At 36.1% G+C, this 23,862-nt stretch overlaps 1 protein-coding gene and 1 pseudogene across 1 annotated transcript in view; both read left to right on the top strand.

Moving 5' to 3' along the window:
* The window catches only part of PARD3 (par-3 family cell polarity regulator), a gene marked incomplete at its 5' end in the record, with an annotated part of 522,521 nt that overhangs the window by 152,900 nt on the left and 345,759 nt on the right, over window positions 1-23,862 (top strand). The window lies entirely within an intron of this gene.
* LOC111729973 lies at window positions 1,158-1,276 on the top strand (annotated as a pseudogene).

The raw sequence follows: 23,862 nt of genomic DNA, 5'->3' as shown, positions 1-23,862 counted from the left end.
GCATGCGGTCCTTGGACAGTGTCTTCATCTGCAGAGGCTTGCCTGTAGGAGATTTCATAGTGTAGCCTATGCAGGATCTCCCTACCCTGACATGTGGCACTTAAGGTGGGGTGAGTTACAGGCTCCACCAGAAGTTGCCTTTGAAATTAGACCCAAACCATGTGGAATTGGACCCTGTGCACAAAGTTCTTTGTATCAATCAAAACTTGCTGAATCCTTGGGAAGAACAGTTCTACAGATTCATCCATTGCACCCCCGACCTTGCCAGATTTCTCCACTGGCCAGTCACTTCTTCCTTTCTCACTTCTTTTTGTCCTTTGCTAGTATATTTTATTTGACCCTGAGGTCTTGCCTTGAACTCTTGCCTTTGTATGGAAATATGCTTTATTTGCACAATAATATTATCTCTTTTATGAAATGCAGAAACAATTACACTTGAAAATTTGTAATAGTAATAAATATAAATATGAATATATTAATAAATATACAATTTAAATCAAAGCCAGAAAGCCCATTTCCAAATTATTACATAGAGAAAATAATTATATGATAATGTTTTAGTAGACAAGATTAGATTGTAAACAGATTTTTTTTTCATCCATTCTAACCAGGTACCTAGGTCTTTTTTCTGTTAGCACATGTCAGAGAGAGACACATGTTGTGGATTATTCTGTCAGCATGAAAGCCTGGCAGAGAAATCTTTTCTTAATGCTGCATTTGATATAGATCTCTTGTTTACTTCTTGAGACTGTGTTTGCTTGTTTATTTTTTCATTGCTTTTAATGTCAGAAATGGCTTTGCATTCCCAGTTCTCTTTGCTCCTGTCTGGCTCCAGTACCCAGCTGGAGATGAGCTTCATACCTCAGAATCATTGTGTCATTCCAGAATGGGGAAGGACCTAGAGAAACGACACAGAAAGCACAAGGTGCTTAGTGAATGTGCCTCTGATATTTTTTCCCCTCTGACTTTTCCCTGGAACTGACAACTACTTGTCTCCGCGAGGACCACATTTTAAAGAAAAATAACTTTAAATCAGTGTATTAATTCATTATGTTATTTTGTATTTACTAAATTCATTTATATTGACTTATAAATTAATTATATCTATCAATTTATTGCCTGCATATCAGCAAATAGTTCTCCTTAATAAAGAATCTAGCTATGGCCATGCTACCCTGGACAAACCCGATCCCGTCTGATCTTGGAAGCTAAGCAGGATTGGGCCTGGTTAGTACTTGGATGGGAGGCCACCTAGGAAGACCAAGTACTGTAGGCATAAAAAATAAAAAAATAGAAGATTATAAGCTGACAAGGTCCTTACAATCTGTAAAAAAAAAAAAAAGAAAAAAGTAAAAATTTAAAAACATATATATGTTGTAAGTATATAAGTATATACATATAGCTGATAATTAGTGAGGCTGTATATGGAAGGAGTATAGAAGTAGCATATAACTTTAGGAAAATAAATTATTTTATAAAGATGACTCCTATGTTTAAGATGTAAAATTAAAGCTGGACCAGTCTTGGAAGCCTCAGACCAGCTATAATGTGGAAAAAGTAACCAAAGGGCATCTCAGATCACTGCTAGGTTACTCAGCCTATCATCACATTTAATTAAAATGTCAGCTTGTGCCACGGCTGATCCATTGGTTAATTTGTTATTTAAATCAGCTTGAGAAGTACTTATTTTAAATATAGAATTTGTGTTAATGCATTGGAAAAGATAATTCTATTGCTTGGCAGGGATGTTACAGCCTAAAGATTTATGACTTAGAACAGCAAAACCAGCTGGTGATCAGTTTGCATAAATAGTATGCAACTACTAATGTTTGATAATAGCCATTCTTTTATGACTAGAGTAAGGGAATTGGAAATGGGAGGCAGAAACAATGTCACTGATAAATCAAAAATCCTAGAACAAAACTGCACTGAATTCTGAGTATGGGTCTAGGACCCCTGGTTAAGGCTTGGGAGAATCATGCATCATTTCTGAGGAGGTGAGTGGAGCCAGGCGGGCAGGGGTACTCATGGACCTGCCATCTGCGCTTCGGCCAGGGAAGTTACCAGTCTGCCTTCCTCGTTTCTCTCTTTTATCTAAGAGCTGCCTCCTTTTCTCTTCAAAATTAGAAACTTAATCGGAGTTAATACATAGTTTACCTATCCCCAGTTTTGAAAAGCAGAGTGTATTTTCTCTGTGTGTATATGTATGTTTATATATATGTATTCGTTCTCCCCTCACCCCTAATTCTGAACCCTAACCCATTTCCTAACCCTAACCCTAACCCTATGTATGTATTAGTTTTATATTCCTGCTATAACAAATTACCATAAACTTTAGTGGCTTAGAACAACACAAATTTATTACAGTTTTGTAAGTCAGCATCCCATAGAGATCTCACCGAGCTGAGATCCAGAGGCTGGTAGGGCTGTGTTCCTTTCTGAGGGCCCTAGGGGAGAACTCATTGCCTTGCCTTTTTCAACTTCTGGAGGCTGCCTGTGTTCCTTGGCTCATGGCCCCTTCCTCCGTCTGCAACCTTGCTTCTCTTTGATCCTTCTTCTACAGTTACATCACCTTCTCTTCTGCCCTCCTTTTCCATTTTTAAAGACTCATGTGATTATATTGGGCCCACTTGGATAGTTCAAGATAATCTCCTAATGCCCAAGTCTTTACCTTAATCATATATGCAAAGTCCTTTTGCCATGTAAGGTGCCATGGCAGGTTCCAGGCATTAGGACGTGGACAACTTTGCGGGCCACTCTTTTCCCTACCATTATATAGCTATATTTTAATATCGTAGAGTAGTGTGAAAAAAAGTACTACTTCCATTACTTTATGTGTGATGGTGCTGTCTTCCCTGATCAGGTGACTCTGGGTATGGCAATGAGCATGTGACCCAGCAACATTCGTGTGATGGTTTTTTTTTTTTTTTTTTTTTGGTCATTTTGATTTAAGTCCTTTGGTAGGTAAGGTAATGAATAGTGGGACCAAACACTTCATTACTATCATTAGTATTTCTTTGAAACTTTTTTTTTTTTTAAGATGAGCCAGATGGAATAATATTTATAAAAATAAAACTCTAGTCATTATTATATAATTCTGTTTGCTTGATAAAAATCTGTGGTAACAAATTTGGTTGATATTTATCTTTTTACATAATTAAAATGAATTTTCATAATAGGTATCGATTTATGCTTATAAATATAAATTTGTTATAAAAGTTATATACAACTTATGAATACTAAAAACATTGGATAGTTTTAATTTCTTATATGTACTCTGTTATTTGCTCTTCTCGTCTCTTCTTTATGATTTGTTTTATTTGTTTTTTAAGCTTTCAGAAGTGATTGTAGATGTTTAGTTATAGTCTAGACCTTTCTATAAGGATGTGAACAATGACTTGTAGGATGATTATATGAGTTGATGGAATTTGTAAATATTGTATGCAATTTTCAGTCTTGAACCTCTATATCAGTTCCCGTTTTTGAGTTATTTTAGAAGTTTCTAATAATTCTGTTTTTAGCAGAGGCTTTAGAAAGTGACTAAAGACTAATTCTAATCAGTCTTCCTGAACATATTCACCTTTTATTTGTATTATTTTACCTTGTTTTTCTCTTTTGATTGTAAGGAAGTGAATTCTTGGGCATTTATAAAGCTTTTAGAATAAAAATTTCTTAAATATAGCACTCTTTCTATTTTTGTGTGTTTTTATATTCTGCTTTATTGTGTAGCTACTTACCCCTCTAGAACGTAAGTTATTATTATAAAACAAGAATCACATCTTCATCCCTCTATGCTTACAGCAGCTGGCTCACTGCTTTGCATGCTAGAAGTGTACTCTCTTTTCCTCTCAGCCCCATGAGACACTGGCAGTGTATCAAGAGGAAGGGAATAAAGCATGGACTTGGTCAGAGTTGCTTTAGAGGGGAAGACAGTCTTTTCAATTCAATTCAGGTTCTAGATAATGTAACTTGATAAGACTATTCATATCTATTGAATATAACATTCAACATATCCAAGTTCAAAGGTATACCCGGTCTTTTAATTTTATTTGCCAATCTACTAGCATTCTTTTAGTAGGAATTTTTTTTTCCACACTGAACACAATTTTATATATTTTTAAATTTTTGTACTTTCTCCAAGATTGTAAATGTATGTGGAAACCTCACAAATAACCTTCTAAATCTATATACTCAATTGTATATGCTTGATCAATGGCCAATGCAATACTCTATTAGTGCATAAAAAATTGAGATCATTAATTAGAAAAAATATCTACTGACAGCACATCTAAAGTGATTGCTCTCTGCTTTATAGTTATGTCATCCATCTTCATTCTCTTCCTTTATTATCAAGACATACTAAATTGCTGCATTTTTGTTAAGATCTTGATACAAGACTCGATTGTTCCAGGAGAGAAGTTTGATTCAGCTTTAATAATTTCATAGTTGTGGTTATTATTCCTTATCAACTTTAAAAACAGAGAAAAAATAGAAATTAAAAACGTTTTGAACTAGACAAATCGAATAATTGCTGGGGACACAATTTTATTATCAGGGACTTGGCTGATTGTAGACCTTGATTCTCTTTCCTCATCTATAGTAACTGATGCTTTACCATCATTGATAATGAAAGTGTTGATAAGTGTAATCTGCTTTCTTATGCAAGAGTCAGAATTGTCATGACTGTGGTGTGCTAACAGCGTCTAGAGAAGGTGTGCATCTGTGTGTGGGTCTGTGTGTCTGTTTTACAGTGATTCTTTGGCTTTATTTTTATATATTCACAAGTATTATCCTTATTTATTGACTGAAAACTGAGTTTTGATATAGGCTTCTTTACTTCAAATATTCATAGCAATATTAAAGAATACCATATGGCATGAAGATATTGTTTATAAAGCTAATGAGACAAGTTTTCAACATGATCCATATATTGTTTCTAATAAAATGTATTTTTCAGGTTTTTTTCTTGATTTATTTTCATAAACTCTGTTCTTGAAATAAATACCCACACACCATACAAGTGCTATACACACAAAAACAGACTTTTTAAGGGAGTTATTAATTAGATTAATTTAATAGTGAAATCTCTCTATCCACATCTGACTGCTTTTATAATTTGCTTTCAGTTCCTATGGGTTTCAAGCTTTCTAGCTTTTTATGCTACTCCTATTTGAAAATTTTGTGGTTTTTTTTTTCTGTCTGCTCATCTACTTTTAATGGTAAATACCTTTTTGAGCATCTTTTCACAATGTACTTTAAGGGCATCAAAATAATATAAGAATAATTTTCACATTTCTTCACTATTACCAGTAGTATATCACTTCATTGCTTTTTGCATTATTTTTCAAAAAGATCTACTAGCTATCTATCTCTGGGTAAAATGCAACTGTTTTATATCTATTACTTGACTATGATGAAATGTGCTTCATCTTTCTGAAAAATGGAAGAAATCAGACTAGTATTTGTTACTTACCTTTCCAAAGTCAAGGTGCATTTAAGTAAATGGGGTTTAGGCCACATCTAGACTAGTCATCATGTTGTTAAATTTCATGTTGCATTTTAAGAGTCATTTGATTTGTGAGATACAGTATTTTAGGAGGTTTGACTTAGCAAATCTGAACTGCTGAATGAATATTGCATAAAGTCAGAACAGCTTATTCTAAAGAGATTTGTTCATCTGTAGCACAGAAATTATTATAGAAATCATTATGACGAATATTCAACTTTAGGCAGCTTTTGTTTTTTAAAATTTTTATTTAACCTTAATTGGGGAAAAAAGACCATTCTTTAGTATCATTAACGTTGCATATTTTCCACTTGTCTTTATAATTTTTTAGTTTGCAAAATCATTTGTCTTTTGATAAGTTTTTTTTTTTATTATAGAACTTTTCAAAAATGTAAAAGTCTAAAGAGAATAGTATAATGAAACTCCATACCCACATTTTAGGTCTAACAATTTATGGCCAATCTTGTTTCATGTATGCTCTCCCTAAAGGGATTATTTTGAAGTAAATTCCAGACCTCATTTAATTTCTTCTGAAAATAGTGTATATTTCTAAAAAAAAAAAAATAAAAAATTATGTACTCCAGTGCTGTTTCAGAAAGACAATACTTTCTTAATTCTAAGTAATAAAATTATTAAAATTACTCTGTTTTGTGAATGTGGTTTTATATTTGGCTTGTTAAAATTAGGATCCAAAGAAAATTCATACATTGCATTCGATATGTCTCTTTTAGTCTATAGGTTCTTCTTCGTGTGTGTGTGTGTGTGTGTGTGTCTGTGTGTGCGTCTGTTTGTGTGTCTGTGTGTGTGTCTGTGTCTGCGTGACACACACCCTGCAGTTCATTAATTGAAACTGGGTTGTTTTTCCTGTTTGGATTTATATGAATTCACTGCATTGGTATCTAGTTCTTATATACCTTGTGTTTTTTATATCCTGGTAGTTATTAGATGTAGAGTCTTGATTTGCTTCTAGTTTGAATATTTGACAATAGTATTTGTAGGTAGTGTTATGTGGTTCCATCAAGAGATGCATAAAGACCGGTTGTTTCTCATTTTGTGATATTAGCAGTATTGGTGATTATTGCTAGATCCATTTTTTTTTATGTTTGCAACATTTTGATATTCTATCTTTCATATGTTAGCTAGAATATTTCCATAAAGAGAAATTTTTTCTCGTCAACTTCTTTGTTACCTTGAGGTATGAAAGACAAACCAAATGCTTAATTCCATCTCTTTCTTTACCAGTTTTCAGAATAATGAGTTGATTTTCTAGGTTAACTCTCCTGGTTTATTTTTCCTTTACCTTTCTTTTGAAAACAAGTATCATTAAGAACTCATTAACATTAACATAGTTATTGTTGCAATTTATTGCATTATTATTCTTATCGATATTCAGATTGCCCATGTTGATAGTCATGAGACCTCTTTAAATTAGATCCTGAGTGCTTTTGATAGTAGCATCCTTGCTTTCTGCCCTGACGGTGTGTTCCATGCCCCACATCTGGAATCAGTCATTTCTGTAAGCAGTCTCGAACTGTTATTGGGAAAGGCCACTATTTGGGTACATTGGTTTTATTTTGCTAAGCTTAAAAGTAAATTAAAGTCAAGAGCATCCTGGGCTCTAATTTCAGTTTCCAAAATGATATCTGAAAGTGTAGCGAGTCTATTCTTGATTATTTGAGACGTGAATCTTTCTTAGGGCATTGATCAACATGGTTTTTCCATGCCAATTCCAGTTTTCCATTTACTTTCTGATGAACTTTTTAGTAACAGTACGACTAATGTTTCTGTGGGCACCATGACTGTACAGTTGATGAGATCTTACACTTCTTAGATGCCAGAAGTATTGATGGGCAGTTCTGTGTAGCCTTCAGTAAGATGCCAGGACACAGAGCTACTACTGTGCTGGTATTTGTAGGGGCCTCTCAAAGGAATCCAGGGCAGTTTGATGACTGGCAGCTAATGTTTTAAGGTTTTTGTTTTGTTTTGTTCATGTATTAAAGGATAAATTGGTCTCAGTGAGCTTAACATTTTATATTTACCTCTGATGAAATTGTCCAGAGAATTGTGCCAAATCATCGTGATATCTTTAGTAGGCACAGTGTGAGGGAATCTGGGCATAGCCGGCATTGCCGAGTTTCGGAGAGTTTTTTCTTTGTCTTAGCATGAGCTCTCCTGTTCCTCAGAGCAGTGTCTGGCTCCAGCTCCCACAGTCCTCACCAGGTCCTCTTGGCTTTTCATTCTCCGTTTCATCTTCCAGGGCTAGCAACACTGGTGGTCTCCGGTGTGGGGTGCACAATCATTGAATTATGAAAACAATATTACAACTTTGTACACATCTTTATTATCTCATTTTAAAATTTACCATTTCTTGTATTAGTTTAATAATATGTATATTAGTAGAGTTGAGCATACATTTAAGTGGTAAGTAAAAATACTATTCTGCTGCATGCCCAAAAGTTTTTGCTTAATTATCAGGAAAGGGTGGAGCCACCTGGACTTGTCTCCTGGGTGGTCTCTGCATCCCCTCTGGGGGCAACCCATCAGTCCATTCTTCAGTGAAGCAAGAATGATCGTTGAAAACCCACATCTCTTCCTTCTACCCCCAGTGCTTAAAAACTTCCAATAGCTCCTTAATATTTTTTAATACAGCTAAGAATGTTAGTGTGTTTGTTAAGTTTGCTACCTGGCTAACCTTGACTTATCCCTCAGGATAAGTAACTGTTTCTCTGGTAGGTCTGTCCTGTTACTAAAAACTTGTTATGGGGTCCTACAATGCCTTGTACCTTTGGTGATTCCAGGAATTTGTCTGGTTTCTCTAGATCCACTGGTATACTAATAAGTGTTTAACAACCAAATCTCTGAAAACCAGAAAAGACTTGCTTTGTAGTATTAGCCCATCTCCATGGTGTAAATACTCTCACTGTGGCCAATTTCAAATTACCAATCATGTCACTGATAAAGAGTTTGTAAGAGATACATGTTAGCACAGCCTTACATGGTATTTCCATTACTTAGATGCAATAGATACATCATGAGCATAGATACTAATAAAATGTAATAAAATAATAGGGAAATGAAGTGTTTTGAGTATTTATTGTCTTTATTTTTAATTTAACTTATATAATTATAAGTTTATATACTTTAATTTTTAATAATGAGTTTAATAACCCACTTAAAAATTGTGAAAACTTAATCTTTTCTCATGAGATGGTATGAGCCAGCTTTAGAAATCCCCTGAGTGAAGAACAGACAAGTCACATTTTTTGACATTTATTCATTCTTTTTTTTCATTAAAATTATTGGGGTGACATTGGTTAATAAGTCATATAGGTTTCAAGTGTACAGTTAATAATACGTCATATGTATATTGCATTATGTATTCACCACCCAAAGTTAGATCTCCTTCTGTTGCCATATATTTGACCTCCTTGACCCCATTTACCTCCTCTTCCCTGTCTTCCCTCTGGTAACCACTAACCTGCTTTTTATGACAAGTCACATTTTTGAATTGATTAAAAATAGTAGAATAAGACAAATGTGATAGGTAGTTACAACAAACGATTCCAATTGGGAGGAATTGAAGCAATTTTACGACAAATCAGTAGAGGAAAGAGACAGAATTTTAAAGGTAGATTGAGCTGTAGGTTACCAATGTTTAGACACTGACTGGGTTAGGTAAAGGTGATAAGGGAAGAAAATGTTCAAACAGATTTTGACTGATTTTATTAAAAATGTGTATAACCTCCTTCCCACTTGGCTTTTTATTTTCTTATTATTCTTGAGAGGCTATGACAATAAATGTGTGAAATGATGAACATAAATATGAGTTGTAACTTTCTATCTTTCCAAACCCTTTTTTCTGGTTACCCCTTTTGAGATATGCAGTAGCATCTCTGGCTGTATGCTATGGTACACATCAGCCATCTGAAATTTTAGCCTGATGAGAAGTGAAGAAAAGGTTCTTTACTCTTTTCTGTGACTTAGCTGTCATATAAAATTATTTAATGCTTATTTTTGATATTTTAATTCAGTAAATGTGTTTCGACAATGAGGCAGCCCTGTTACAGCCAGTATATTCTTGATTAATCTTATGCTTAATTTATAAAGATTCTAAATACTACTTCTTTCTAATAGGAATTGCTGTTTTCTCTTTTTAGAAATGCAAGCACAAAAAGTGTGTGGTTTGTCAAATCATTGTTTAATCCCTCATAAAGATCCTCCATTTAGGTCACGGTAATTTTTACCCTTAATTTGCTTTAGAGCATATGAGATATTTTGAAATCCAGAGGTTTGAAAGATTCAATGTTACTTCATTTTTGTTCTCTTAAAGAAAGACCAGTGTTCAGTCCCAGGCTTATTATGATATATGTTCTGCATAATTGGAAGACTGTTGCTTGAAATAAATTCCAGTTAATTTCTTCAACATATACTTTTTGCACTCTAAGTTCTAGATGTATAGAAAAAAAATCACTTGTATATATTCTGTTAGTTTGGATACTTTAAAGCTTACTATCCTTTGTATAAATATATAGTTGACACTTATAGATCCAATATATATGCTTTGATTATCTGGTAGACATGGATGTATGTTGATCTCAAAAATAACAATAAAAACAACAATTAGGAAATAGAGAATTATGGAAAGGGAAAACGTAGGTTGGAGTTGAAAACTAAGAAAAAGGAAAAGAAAATTTTTATATTTCATCTGTATCTACTATCTATTGCATAGTGTTCAGGCCTACAAAGCTTTGGGTTTGCTTTCTGGCAGCTAATGTGGAATGGAAAATAAGATCAATCTTCAAACATTTCCTTCTTTAGCAAACTTCCTGACAAACACAAGCTTTGTCAGACTCCTGACAGCTAGACGCATAATTTCAGCCCATCTATCCATGAGGTTCTTTTAGGATGTACTCTTCTCATTTTTCTTTTAATGGCAATATTGCTTAAATTTTCTTTGAGCTGATCTTTGAAAGAGCTTATTTCTTTGGAAGTGTATTGACATCCAGTGTTCTGAATAATAAATAGTAAGATAATCCAGAGAGTAAGATAGGTAAAAGGAAAAAGAAAGGCAAATATAAGTTAACTAAAATTAATTTGCAATAAGATACTCACTAACATATATGCTGCTGTTTTATGGAATTTACTTCTGAATTACCAACTTTTTCTGTTGTAACTTGCTTGCCTTGCATTATGATAGCTATTATATGAGAAAAAATATGTGTAACAAAGAGGGGAGCATACCGGTGCAGCCAGATACCCACGGCAGCTCCAGTGGAGCATCTCATTCATGACGGCAGCATGGATCCAGTGACGTTCAACAGCAGGTTATTGGCTCTGGGGAATGAACTATAATGTATTAATCTTGCTTTGTGGGTAGACAAGATAGGAGAAAAAAAAATGATGAAAATATTCTTTCTTAGAAGCCCTATTTTGCTCTTTATTTCCTTAATTTATCAATCATTGAGAAGTGAATTACCAGAAAAGTACTAAGTGATATTTGCCTACAGCTACTAAATTGGTAGTTTTGCTTGAATTACGTAATCAATTCCACCTAAGTTCTCAAACTGACAATATGTTTGACTGAAAAGACTATTTTGGTGAAAATATATATATACTATTTCACAAGACTGCAGTGACACATTGTGTGAAAGTATCGATTAAGGGCATCCAACACATTTCTCTTAATCCGGTAAATGTTCCTGACATAGATATAAGAACAAATGCCATCATAGTTACAAAAGCTGATGTAAAATGTAGACATTTTAATAGCCATGCAGTAGGACATTTCCAATATTATTTTCTAAAGGTTAGCTGTCAAACTTTAGATCTTATGAAGAAAAAATTTTACAGTGGCTTAGAGTATACTATTTATTTTGTAAGCAATGTTTCTAGACAAAACAACCCTTCTGTACCTTATTTCTAAAAATCAAAAGCTATTAGAGACAGAAGCTCTTCTTGTTAGAGATGAGGAAACCGAAGCCATGTGAGAATGTGGATAGCCCAGTGTTGTTTTAATCTGTGCTTTGAAATGTCTGGTTTATTGTTTGAATTAAGATCTAAGCACCTGGGAGTTTGTCTCTGTAACAGAAGATACACAGGCATGCACTTTATCCTATGCTGCCTCATCATCCTGGGTGACTCGCTTCTTTTGTATGTTGAATCAGTGTATAGTCATATTTGCAGAGAAAACTAAGGAGGCATATTAGAAATTTATACTAATGTGGATAAATTTTGTACAATTGAACAAGATTGATTGCCATTCCTACTTAATTCAGAACAAAGAAGGGGAATCTAATTTTTCTGTTTTCCCATACCTTATTTGCTATAATGAAAATGGCATTCTGCTCTGAATCATTTTCAATGAAATGGTTTTCAATATTGTTGTCTTTGCGACATTTTGACAATTAAAATGTATTTTTCAAGCCTACTGGAAAAGCTGCAATGCTTTTTTTTCTTGTTTTCATTTTTTCCCACTTGCTGTCCTTGTTGCCTAGGAAACTACTGTTGGGTTGAATTCTGTTTGCTTGGTTGTCAGGCTATCAGAGTTATGGATAAAGTTCTTGGCTTTTTAGTTGTAAAAGTGCTTCTTAAATATTAGAAATGTTTTATTTATATTAAAGTGCTTTATCTCCTCAATTAAAAAGCAACCAAACAGTTGTTTGGTTTTCTTAAAATAATAAAAAGAGGATTTTCCCCCCTTGATTGTTATTGGAATTTCTGTTTTATATACAGATTTATAGTAGAATTTGAATTGTCCCAGTGGGTTAGTTCCAAATATAGCACTTTAATAAAAACATTCTTATATAAATATTTGTTTACTTCTTTGGAGAGTTGACAGGTATTGTAATTCCCCAAATGTGCAAATATAAACATTAAAATATTACATAAAACTTCTAGTGAGAGCTTAGAAAATGCAGGTTATTTGCCTTATATCTGATAAGCTGAAAAACTATTTTGTACATAACAATTTCAAATTAAAGTTTAAATGAAAGCAGTAGTTAGAACTGCCTCAGATCTTATCCTTTCTTAGTGATTAAAAGTTAATAAAACTGAGACTATAAAATTAATGAATATTTAATTTTTTTAAGCTAAATTCAGTATCCTATGAAATTCTTCAGCGCATAGAAAAATTTCAGAGATACATGTGTTTGTGCACTGTGGTAGCCACTACCCCCACTTAGCTGCCGAGTCCTTGAAATGAGGCAAGGATGACAGAAGAACTGAGTTTAAATAGGCAGCGTGGCTAGTGGCTACCGTACTATACAGCACAGAGGAGGGCCTTGCTACTCCAAGGTATTGCCTGGGGCCTTGTTAGAATGCAGAATCTCAGGCCCTACCCTGGACCTACTGAATCAGAATCTGCATTTATAGGATTTCTTAGGATCGATATGCAGTGCTCTCCAGTCTAGAGCACTATTTCCCCATCTTGGCAGCATTAGGATTGCCCGCATAGCTTGTAAAAATAATGCGTAAGCCTCATCCTAGACTCATTTTTCTATATTTCTGGGTCAGGGCCTAGGAAGTAGCATTTTTCAAAATACTACTGTAATGACCAGTGAAGAGTTAGAACCACTGATGGAACTCAGAGTGTAGACACAGGTGCAAGGTGGGGATGGGAAGATCTAGAGTACTGACCTGAGTTTCTGACCTGTTGTTAAGGCCTGATGTAGGATGGGTGTAGGTGAGAAAAGGAGAATTACCCCTTATATAGTGTTTATTATGCCAGGAATTGTTGTTATCCTAAATTGACTAATTTCACAAGACCGAAGTGTCATATTGTGTGAAAATATAGATTAAACCCTACATCTAACATATTTCTGTTAATCCAAATAAATGTTCCTTATGTAGATATGTATAGTATGAAGCATTTAGTTTTACACACAGACTCCATGAAGTCCCCCCTCCCTTAAGTGTGCCACCCCCCACTCCTTCCTCCAAGTCCCTAATAATAAAATGAATTATGATGAAGTTAAAAGCCTCATTTGTTTGCTGGTCTTAGCTAAAGGGAACGAACTTGTCTCATTCTTAAATTTCCTTTTTTTTTTTTTTAACCCGTGGAAAATGATCGTAAAGATCCAAACATCAGATGAGTCATTGGCTAAATGACAACGACTTTCTTTCCAGCTCTGAGGTTCAGTGCAAGTGAGTTCAGCTAATATGCATTCACTGCTCTTTTATGGTGAGATGAGTATGATGGAAGATATTGGTGAGAAAGTTGTAAATAAGCCAGAGTCCCCTGTCTTTAAGTTCTTTGTGTTCTAGGATTGCATGCTCACTGGAGAAGAGCATGTTCTCTGTGGCCTGACTATTGAAGCTTGGACTTTGTCTCTGCTAGGATATCTTAACCCTGTAATATCAGTTTCTCTACCTGTATAATGGGAGATAATAATCTAACCTATTTTGTAGCCTTGTTCTGAGAATATGATCAATTAAGGTTCTTAGCAATGCATGACCCATAGTAAATGCTCAAATGTTAGTGATTATAGACTTAATTGGTTTATTGTAAATGATCAGGATGTATTTACTTTTACATTACTCTTTCCTTAAGGAGTGGAGTAGATTAGCTATGAAAGATCTCTGCACTTTGAAGGTAATATAAACAGACATGTAGCCATATGTTTCAGATCCATGAAGTCTTATTGCCGCCTTGGAGCAACCAGTTGGTGCCAAGTGGCTTTATTAATAGCCAGTATGTACAGGGCTCTGTGGTAAGGAATTAATTTGAAACTGGAACACAAGACAGAAGAGTGGATAAGGAGCTATTTGAATGCTTTTGAAGTGCTTTTGTCTTACTTCCCCAGTATGAAATAGCATTTCTTCAACTTCCAGCGGCACTGATCCTTTACTCTGCTTTATTTTTCTTTATAGTATTGATCACCGTGAACATAGTCTCTAAGTATTTGTTTATCCATTGTCCTTCTCTCATCATCTGAATATAAAATCCTTGAGGATTATTTACTGCTGGCAACTGGAAGAGAGCCTAGCACATAGTGCTGCTCAGAAGATAGTTGTCTTGAATGAAGGACTTTCGAATCATTCTTATATAGCTTTTAGTACCATGAAGATTCAAGCTCAGGTTGAAAAGTCTGTATATGAGCAAAATGAAGTATAGAGACTCTAGTGGAAGTTTAACACCTGAGAGTTAAAAAAAAGCCTTGCCATTATGAAGTAGTTGGTGATGGTTAATGTGCTAGTGAAATAATTATAAACTGTAGTAAATTAGAGGACCTTCATCTGTACATCCTTAAATAGTAGAGAATTCACTAACAAAACTAGGGAATCACCAGATTCCACTTGGGAGAAAATGTTAAATATTTGTATAGTATTATGGAATGAAGAGTATAATAATAAAAGAATGGGAGAATAATGGTTATCAAAAGTTAACTTGACAGTTACTGAGGTACTTGAATCCTTAATAAAATGCTGAAGACAAATGTCAAAGAAGAAGGGCATAGAGCATTTAGAGAATGTATTCAGTGCATCAATAATCAGCATTAATTTTGAGAGACAAATTACTTGTGAAGTTGATAATTTCAAAATTTAATTACATGATTGTTGAACTAAATTGGTAAAGTGAAAGTGATATGAGAGATTTGATATAGAAATACATATAAGATTATATGTGAAGAATTAATTTAGATTTGCTCATCCTTAAATATTCTCATAGGAGAGTAAACACTGCATGAAGGACAATATTGCAAAGTTAATAGTAAAAAAGAAAAAAAAATAGTAAATGTTGTTGAGATTCCTGGCCGGAGAGTTTATCACCATTATGTGAAGCATCAATTCTTTGAGCTTTTCCCAGCGGAAATATCTTTTAAAGATCTCCTCTGGACATCCAGTATCTGTAATTGTTTCTTCTTCACTGAAAAAATTCTCCTTATAATACTTGAGACAATCAATGTGAAAGGATAGAGATAGATGAATAGTAACATTCACTTGTGTTTTTTATTTGTGCAAAAACACTTTACCAAACATCCCCTAAGTGCCATTTGCTGGGCTTGAAAGTAGGGGTGGAATCTAAAAATGATGGAGACAGACTAGAAAGCACCAGGGCTAATCAGTGAAATTAACATAAGGCATAATGTCACTTTTGCTGTCCGAACCTCTTAGACTGCTTAGTGATGCAGAGGGGGTGGAATGGGGAATGATGGAGAAAGGGCTGGAGGAGTCTGTGACCTTCTGGTTACTTTAGGTCATTCCAGCTGTATTTTGGCACAGGGTTGAGAGGTACTGTTCAGACCACAGAGGGTAAGTTTCAGGGCTATATCTGATGTACTGTAACCTCACTAGACAAAGAATTCTGAGTCATGACATATGATCTGTGATTTAGAAAAGGTGTTACGGGTGTTCTTCTAGAGGATGAGTTGGAAAGGACCAAGACTGGAGGGAAAGAATAGATCAAGCTGATGAGAGCTTATGAAATATGAAGTCTAAATTTTTTTAGCATAGTGTAACCTTGCTCTCAAAGACTTAAAGTGTAGTGGTCAGTGTTACCATTGGGGTGATTGGAGTTCCAGTAACACACACCTCTAGATCCTTTTCACTGAAAAAGAAATGAATTTCAAATCAGTGAATATGAGAAATATTTAATTATTAGAAGCACAGTGTGAGGTAAAAGAGAGGTCAAGCCTCAAACTGGCTAGCCATGCGGAAATGAGGTTACATACCCCTAGGGGGTGGGGTACAGGTTACAGCCAGGGAAGATGGAGAGCTGTAACCCAAGGAAAGGGAGAGGTCTGTGTTATATTTGGGGACCATGATGGGATGGTCCCAAAAACATTCCTAGCTGATTGGCAAGTGAGTTCAGTTTCATTGATGCCTGGCTGCAATATAACTTTGCCTAGTATGCATATGCTTACCCAGAATTCAGTCTGTTATACTTAGATTCATGAACTTTCAGGCATAGTCATGATATTATAATGATGGTATAATGAGGCTTTAATTATGGGCAGTACTTTCTGAGCATGAGTTTGTGGCCAGATTAGGTCAGCTAAGACTATGACCCTCCTTTCCTTTGTCTCTGGGGATGCAGGAAGGATTCTCTAAGTACCAGTAGGATGTTCTTTGGGCGGTCTCTTGGCTGGGCCCCTATTCATTTGTTCCCCTGTCACTCATGTCTGAGTAGCTACCTAGCAAGAGCAACAGCAGGACTGTCACTGGGACATTAGAAATGCAGAACTTCAAGTCTTCCATGACCGAATCTTCTTACCAAGATCCCCTAGTGCATTGTGTGCACATTAAAGTTTAAGAACCTCTGATTTATAAGACCTGATGGTGTCTCACCCAGGCCTGCTTTGTCTTTTTCCAGTCACATTATTAACTCTACACTTTAGCCATACTGAATTTCTTTCAGTCCTTTTAATTGTTTAGAATTTAAGTGTCTGGCCTTTGCCTACGTGTTCTCTTCGTTTCTCTCTAGTCCACTGGCCAAACATCACTATCACCACCCCCAGAAAAACCAAAACAAACATCAGAAACTTCAGCTTTGATGTCTTACTCTCAATCTTTGTTAGTCAGCAGATGTTTGCTAACAGCTTCCCCTCTGAAGGCATGACAATGAAAAGTGCGATATTGTTCTTTAGGATTGTATATTAATGGGAGGCACATCCTAAATTATGATGACAGTGTGGCAAATACAGTGATAGGAACAGGCAGGCCGTAGAAGGAGCCCCTTGCCCATGCAGATGTGGGCATAGGTTTTTTAAGAGGAGACACATGAGTGTGGAAGGACTATAGGGAAAATTTAGTTGTTCCTTCTCTCATGAAGTCTTTGCTGGTCCTCCTAAGAAGGTGTCCCTCCTAAGTGTTCTGGTACGTGTTCTGTGCTTCTCCCGAAGCACCATGATCTCACTGTAAAGGACTGGATAATTCATCTGTCTTCTCCATGACACCTCAGACTCCATGAGGGCAGAGGCCAGGTCTGTGTTGCACACATGAGATCTCCCAGGGACCCGGTGCCAAAAATATTTGTTAATAAAAAGAAGGAGTTTTATGGTTCTCTTCATCAAAAGCTGTGATAGTGAGCTACTGGGAAGAAAGCTAAATAATAATGGGTTAAAGAATAAGGGAGCAATGAAGCAGCCAATTTTTTCCCTAAATGGTTGCTTATTTGGAAAGAAAACAAGAGAACAGTATCTAGAGAGGAACCTGGAAGAGGAAGTGGTGGTTCTTTTTTAAAGACTTATGAGTCAATTATTCATTCAGAAAATACCTATTGAGGAAGGTACAGTTGAACCTCACTATTTGTGGAGGTTCCCACAAATGTCATTGAATCACCAATGTGCCTGCCTATTCATAGTTGAGGTTGAACAAGGGACAGACACGCTGCTGCTAGTTTCAGCTCTCATAGTGAAAAAGTCCTTTTCATGGTCTATTTGGTACCATGCTTTTTACATTTTTGTGCTTTCTTGGATGATATCAAGGTTTAAAAAGAACCCTGAACATAAAATGCTGTTTCATGCTCTTAAGCACAGCAAGTCTGTGATGTGCCCTATGGAGAAAATATACATGTTAGATAAGTTTCATCTAGGCATGAATTTTATAGTCCTGTTGGCCATGAGTTTGATGTTAATGAATCAACAATCTCTATTAAATGAAGTGTCTTTAAACGGAAACACGTATAAACACAGTTTTGTATTGATCAGTTCATGAAAACGTTGTGACCAGAGGTTTTAACCTAATTGTAATTCCCCTTGGAGCAGTGGTGCAGTCTTTGCTAATTCAGGGTTTGCAGTGACTTTATAAAATGTAACTATGGTGGACAATGCACATCAACTGTATTTATTCTTCCAGGTCCTGTTCTGGGCCTTGAGTCTTCCTCAAGGAAGACAGATGGAGTCTCTCCCCTCATGGATCTTAGCACTCTAGTTGGGCTCTTGGCTGCATGGAGATGGACAGGTGGCACATATCCTGCTCAACACACATCTGTGAGGAAAAACATTCAATAACAATAACACAGAAGTCCCCCTATCACACACTCTTTCTGTTTCTTGTCTCCAAATATTTTGTTCATTTTCCGGTTCACATGTTCCTAAGTGTACACTCTCCTTTCCTCCCTCCCTTCCTCCCTCCCTCCCTCCCTTCCTCCCTCCCACCCTCTCTCTCTCTCTCTCAGTCTCTCTCTCTTCCTCTCTCCCTCCCTCCCTCCCTCCCTCCCTCCCTCCCTCCCTCCCTCCCTCCCTTCCTTCCTCCCTCCCTCCCTCCCTCCCTTCCTTCCTTCCTTCCTTCCTTCCTTCCTTCCTTTCTTCCTTTTACAGTTTACATTCTCATGTTCTGAACTTCATTCTCTTCCTTGCTCCTTAAGGTGTTTTTCTGAAAGTACAGAAACAAACCAAAATATTTTCTGCAATATTCTCCCAAAGACAGTCTTTGGTACCAGCCGTTCTAATAGTTTGTTTTACCCACCTCTGGTTATTGTCATCTATACACCTTGTTGTATTTTACTCTTTACCTTCACTTACTTTATTTTACTAACATTAAAAAATATATATATCTGTCCTGAGTCAGTCATTGGGCAGGGTATTTGTTCTCTTTTGAGTTTTCAGAGTGAGATTTGTTTGGAGGGATATTTTTTGGGGGGCAGGCAATAAATGACTCTCAAAGAATCTTTAGCACCATAGTCATTATTTTAAAAAATCTTTAGAATAGTAGAGTCTAGTAGATGCTCATCAAATGTTTCTTGATTGAAATAGCCTTAGCCGAGGATTTGGGGGCACTGAGTTTTCGTATGTAAGATTCAGTAGCCAAACATGTTTTTACAAGCAGGCGATCAGTTTACAGAACTGCTTCAGTCCTGGCACTGCCCTCTCCTCCAGGAGATGGGGAGGTAAAAGCGAGAGGCTTTTACCTCCGATGTCTGTTTCTTACACACTTTCAGTGCTCTTTTCTACCCTCAAGATAATGAGAAAGGACCTCCTGAATTGAGTCTTTCACAATTGTGGAGTTTTTTGTTCTTGAATGATGTATTTTAACCAACTTCTAAAAATTTTAGTTTCTGTTTAGCCTGTGTGTGTATGTGTGTTGTATGTGTGCATAGTATATAGGTGTATGCATATATTTGAGATTACAATGAATAGAGCAAACATTTGTCCTCCAGTTAAACGACTGGTAGAAACAAAGTGCAGTGGGAGAAAGCACAGGGTTCCACTAGCACCCTGAGCTACATAGCTTCCCCATGCTCTTTCAGATTCACTGTCCATTCTGCCCGCGTGGTCGGGGCTGACCTCGCACTTGTTATCAGCCAGGCTCTGTGCTCCCTGGCTTCTGCCTGGGTTAGGCCTGGGGATGTACCCGCAAGGCACCAATGGAGAGTGGGAGGGGAGCAGACAGGCCTCATTCCTGGGCTCCCTTCTTGCCTGGCGGTGGTTTACTGGGAGCTGTGTCCCTGTAGTGAAACCACAGCCCCCTTGCCCTTGGGTGGTAAAGGCCTCGTGGGACCTCATCCCATGCTGCTTTTCCTTAATTCATCTTGCCTTTTATTTGTAAACAGTCCTTCTATTAAGCTTTCCTCAAATATACCTTTCTAAATCAGCCAACTGCTACTGGGACACTAATATTGGAGGTGACGAATTTGAGGAATTGGTATAATTTGAGAGACTCCATAGGGCATAGGGCATAGGACACTGTACAGCTAAGGATGTGGGTGGGACGGAGGGCAGATGCTGGCCAGTCTGTTATCCGTGTGGTAAGATGTGGACGGTCCTACTGTGGGGTGTGTTGAGGGAGCTGTTAGAGTAGATGGTCTGCAGGTGCACGCGATGTGCATGGCGGCTGAGCTTGGATTGTGAGAAGACTGTTCCGGGAACCAGCATGACAACATCCCATCAGGACTGACGCTGATCTTACCTGGGGTTTTCTGTTTAACTCTTTGAGGGCTTTTTTTTTTTTTTTATAATTGAGTTAATCATAGAATCACATATAGTTGTAAGATATAATACAGATATATTCCTTTTATGTTTCCCTCAGTAAGATTTTCTGTCACAACAGTATTAATATTGCTACAGCTCACCAATCTTTCTCAGATTTCCCCACTTTTCCCTGTACTCCAATGAGTATTTGGAGGGCTTTTGATCAGGGTGGTTATATTTTCAGTTTCAGAATTCTAGTGCTACAAATTTTATATGCCTTAGAAAAGTTCTGGTTTTTCTTTGGAAACATTCATATGACATTAGAGTATTGCATATATATTTTCCCCTTGGCTTGTTTTTCCCTCCTTATAAATGTTAAAGATTTAGTGAAACCATTGAAGATATCCTGTTATCCTGTTAAATGTTAAAGATTTAGTGAAACCATTAAAGATATCCTGTTATCTGTAGAAATGTGTTTTAAACTCAACCTTCCCAAGAAATCACCTGTTATCTCTAGTGAAGTGTAAACATATTGTGGATTTGGCACATTTTAGTTCTTCCCGGACAGCAGTATGGTCACATCCAGATTGCACAGAGCAGGGAGGTGGTTAACAAGCACTCCAGGTACAACTGGGTCGCAGAGGAGTGTGTAACCTGTGACCCAGACCTTAAACTCTTTACGTGGTCCTCAGTGCACTCATCTGTAAATGTGATATTTTAGTTTATCTCTAAGCCAACTTCCAACTGTAGTATTCTTTATTTATTGTTTGTATATAAAAATTAGTTAATAACAGGGTAATAAAACTCATTTTGTATCCTTCTCTTGAGTCATTTGCTGTTTTTTAAAACTTATTTTTTGCCTTGCCTTCCACAAATTTTCCAAAGATTTTACCTCAGTAAGTGAAATACTGGTAAATGCCTTTATTAAAAGAGGCAACATACACTAGAAGGTCTTTTACAATCCCAATGACAGATTTTTATCTCAGGGCATGTGTTAATAACTTGGTTCTTCTCACTGTGAGATGTGTCTTTAGGAAATGTATAATTGCCCTGAAGATTGAGGAGACGGTCTTCATTTTGCATGAAGAGTCATTATGCTGTTTGCATCATAAGTTCTAATAGAAGACATGTAACTGCATATTATTTTTAGATTTGATTAAATACCTTGATGGCTTATGCCTGTCTTCTTAGAAAAGGTTTATTCATTGCTTTGAGTGGTTAAATAATTTAGAAATCACTGGAAGAATGAAAGAAGAGAAGTAATGGGAAAGCATATTAGGAGTAGGGATGGGATATTTAACGGTTAAAAATGTATTTATCTGCCCTTTTAGTATTTGCTCTAATTCATTATTAGATTTACCATTTTTCATTTATTGAAAAGGCACCCCTACCTAGAGAAGCAAATCAATATTTACAGTGCACTAGTGCCATAGAGAATTTGAAATCTTGTGATGAGGTTTTATTGCTGTTTTATCCACTCTTCAAAGGAATGCACACATCAAACAGGCTCCACCATCGTCAGGACCCAGTGGCTTCGCACCAATGCCTGTGTGCTTTAGCCAGCAGCTTAATTATTGAAGATCCTCATCTTTGAATTTTATTTTTAATATTTCAGAGGATATACTTTGAAAATCTGTATATTAAATAAATCAGAAGTTTATCGGGTGAGCAAGTTTTATCATCATGTTTTTAAATGCATTGATTTTCTTAAAATTGAGGATGTGGAATTGTAATAATAGTGACCAAATTACCTTAAAACGAGAGGCTCCTATTATGTTCAATTACTGGAAAGAACATATCAGATTATTAGTAATGCTGAAAGATGCCATGCCCCAGAAACATGAACAAGTCATAGAGGAAAAGGCTATATTCACATTTTATTTCCCTGAGGTTAAGACAGATTTGCATTCTTTATGCAGTGTTTGTTTCACCAGGACAGTAAAAGGTGGGAAACCTGTCAGATGTACCAGGCAGTTGTGTTTCATGATTATTTTGTTGATAAGGCATGTTTATGGGGATCTCTTTAAACTCAGGCTAACCTTGTCACAAGGCCTCAGGCCGTTGGTGGCTACTTTTGCACCATCACCTATAGCTCTTGTGCATTTTCCTTCTTTGTTGTTGTGATGCTTGAACTCCCTGCGAGGCACCTGGTAATGGTTGCTGATAAGGCTTTCATGTTTTTTTTTAAAATACATTTTTCATAAATTGTTGTAAGTTCTGCTGGGATGAGGTTTGATGTGTGATCACTGGTATGGGAGTATATGAACTTATGTGGAATTACACTTATTTTAGCATGAAAAAGATCTTCTGACCCCATTAGTGCAGCCTCTGGTTTAATGGATTAGGGGCTGAGGCCTGGAGAGGTTGAGCTGACTTGCCAAGATATCAAGTCTAGCCTAGTGATTCTTCATGTGTGGTCTGCAGGTCCTTGGGAGTCACTAAGACCATTTGAAGGAAAGAGGGCAGGCAAAACTTTCTTTCATAGGTTTACTAAAATATATTTTGTATTTTTCATTGTGTTGACATCTGCATCAATGATGTTCAGACACTGATGGGTAAAATGCAGGCCCATTGGCACAAATCAAGATAGTGGCACCAAATGTATTCTTCATCCAACACACTCACAGTTTTTTTTTTTTTTAAATCCATTTTTATCTGCTGTCCTTGATGAAGCAGCAAAAATGATTATTTTAATTAAATCCTGACCCTTGAGTACACAATTTAATATTTTGTGTGATAAATGGAAGGTAGACATAAAGCACTTCTACTTATTGAAGATCGGTGGTTGTCTGAAGGAAAACTTGTATGTGATGGTTTGAGTCGTAAGCTGTAGTAGCCATTTTTTTTTAATGGAATGCCATTTTTATGTGAAAGATGGACCAAAAAAACTGTGGTAATTCAGCGTTTGGTGTCTGGAACAGTTCCTAGAAAATGAATGAAGTGAGCCTGTCACTATGTGGCAAATGACTGACAGTATTTGTTGCCAAAGATAAACTTTAAGTTTTCTAGTGAAAATTAGATTTTGGAAAACTTATATCCCACTGCGAGCATGACAATTTCCCAATACTTAATGACTTTTTTGATGAAATTGGTAGTGATGGTCACATATGTGATTTTCTGACACGAAGAGACATATCGACATTTATAAAATTGGCAGAACAATTACTGATATATTCCTAATAACTACTGTTACAAAATTTTTCGTGAGTTAAAGACCCATTCAAAGTGTGACACAGACAAGTAGATTTTAATGTACAAAGAATGAATAGTTTTACATTTCATATTGCAGCTAACCTTTGAGAAACTCTCATTTGTCAAGTTTTGGTGTGGCATTAAAGAAGAATATTCACAATTATCTAATAAGTTTATTAAAATATTATTTTCTAGCTAAAGATTTGTGAAGTTCTTTTTTTCTTCTTATATTTTATCATACTGCAGCAGATTGAATGCAGAAGCAGAGATGAGAACCCAGATGTCTTCTATTAAGCAAATGTAACAGTGCTACTC

Source organism: Pteropus vampyrus, unplaced genomic scaffold, assembly GCF_000151845.1.
Source record: "Pteropus vampyrus isolate Shadow unplaced genomic scaffold, Pvam_2.0 Scaffold294, whole genome shotgun sequence".
Classification (NCBI taxonomy): Eukaryota; Metazoa; Chordata; class Mammalia; order Chiroptera; family Pteropodidae; genus Pteropus; species Pteropus vampyrus.
Note: the sequence above shows the minus strand (reverse complement) of the source record. Positions and strands in the feature narration are given on the sequence as shown.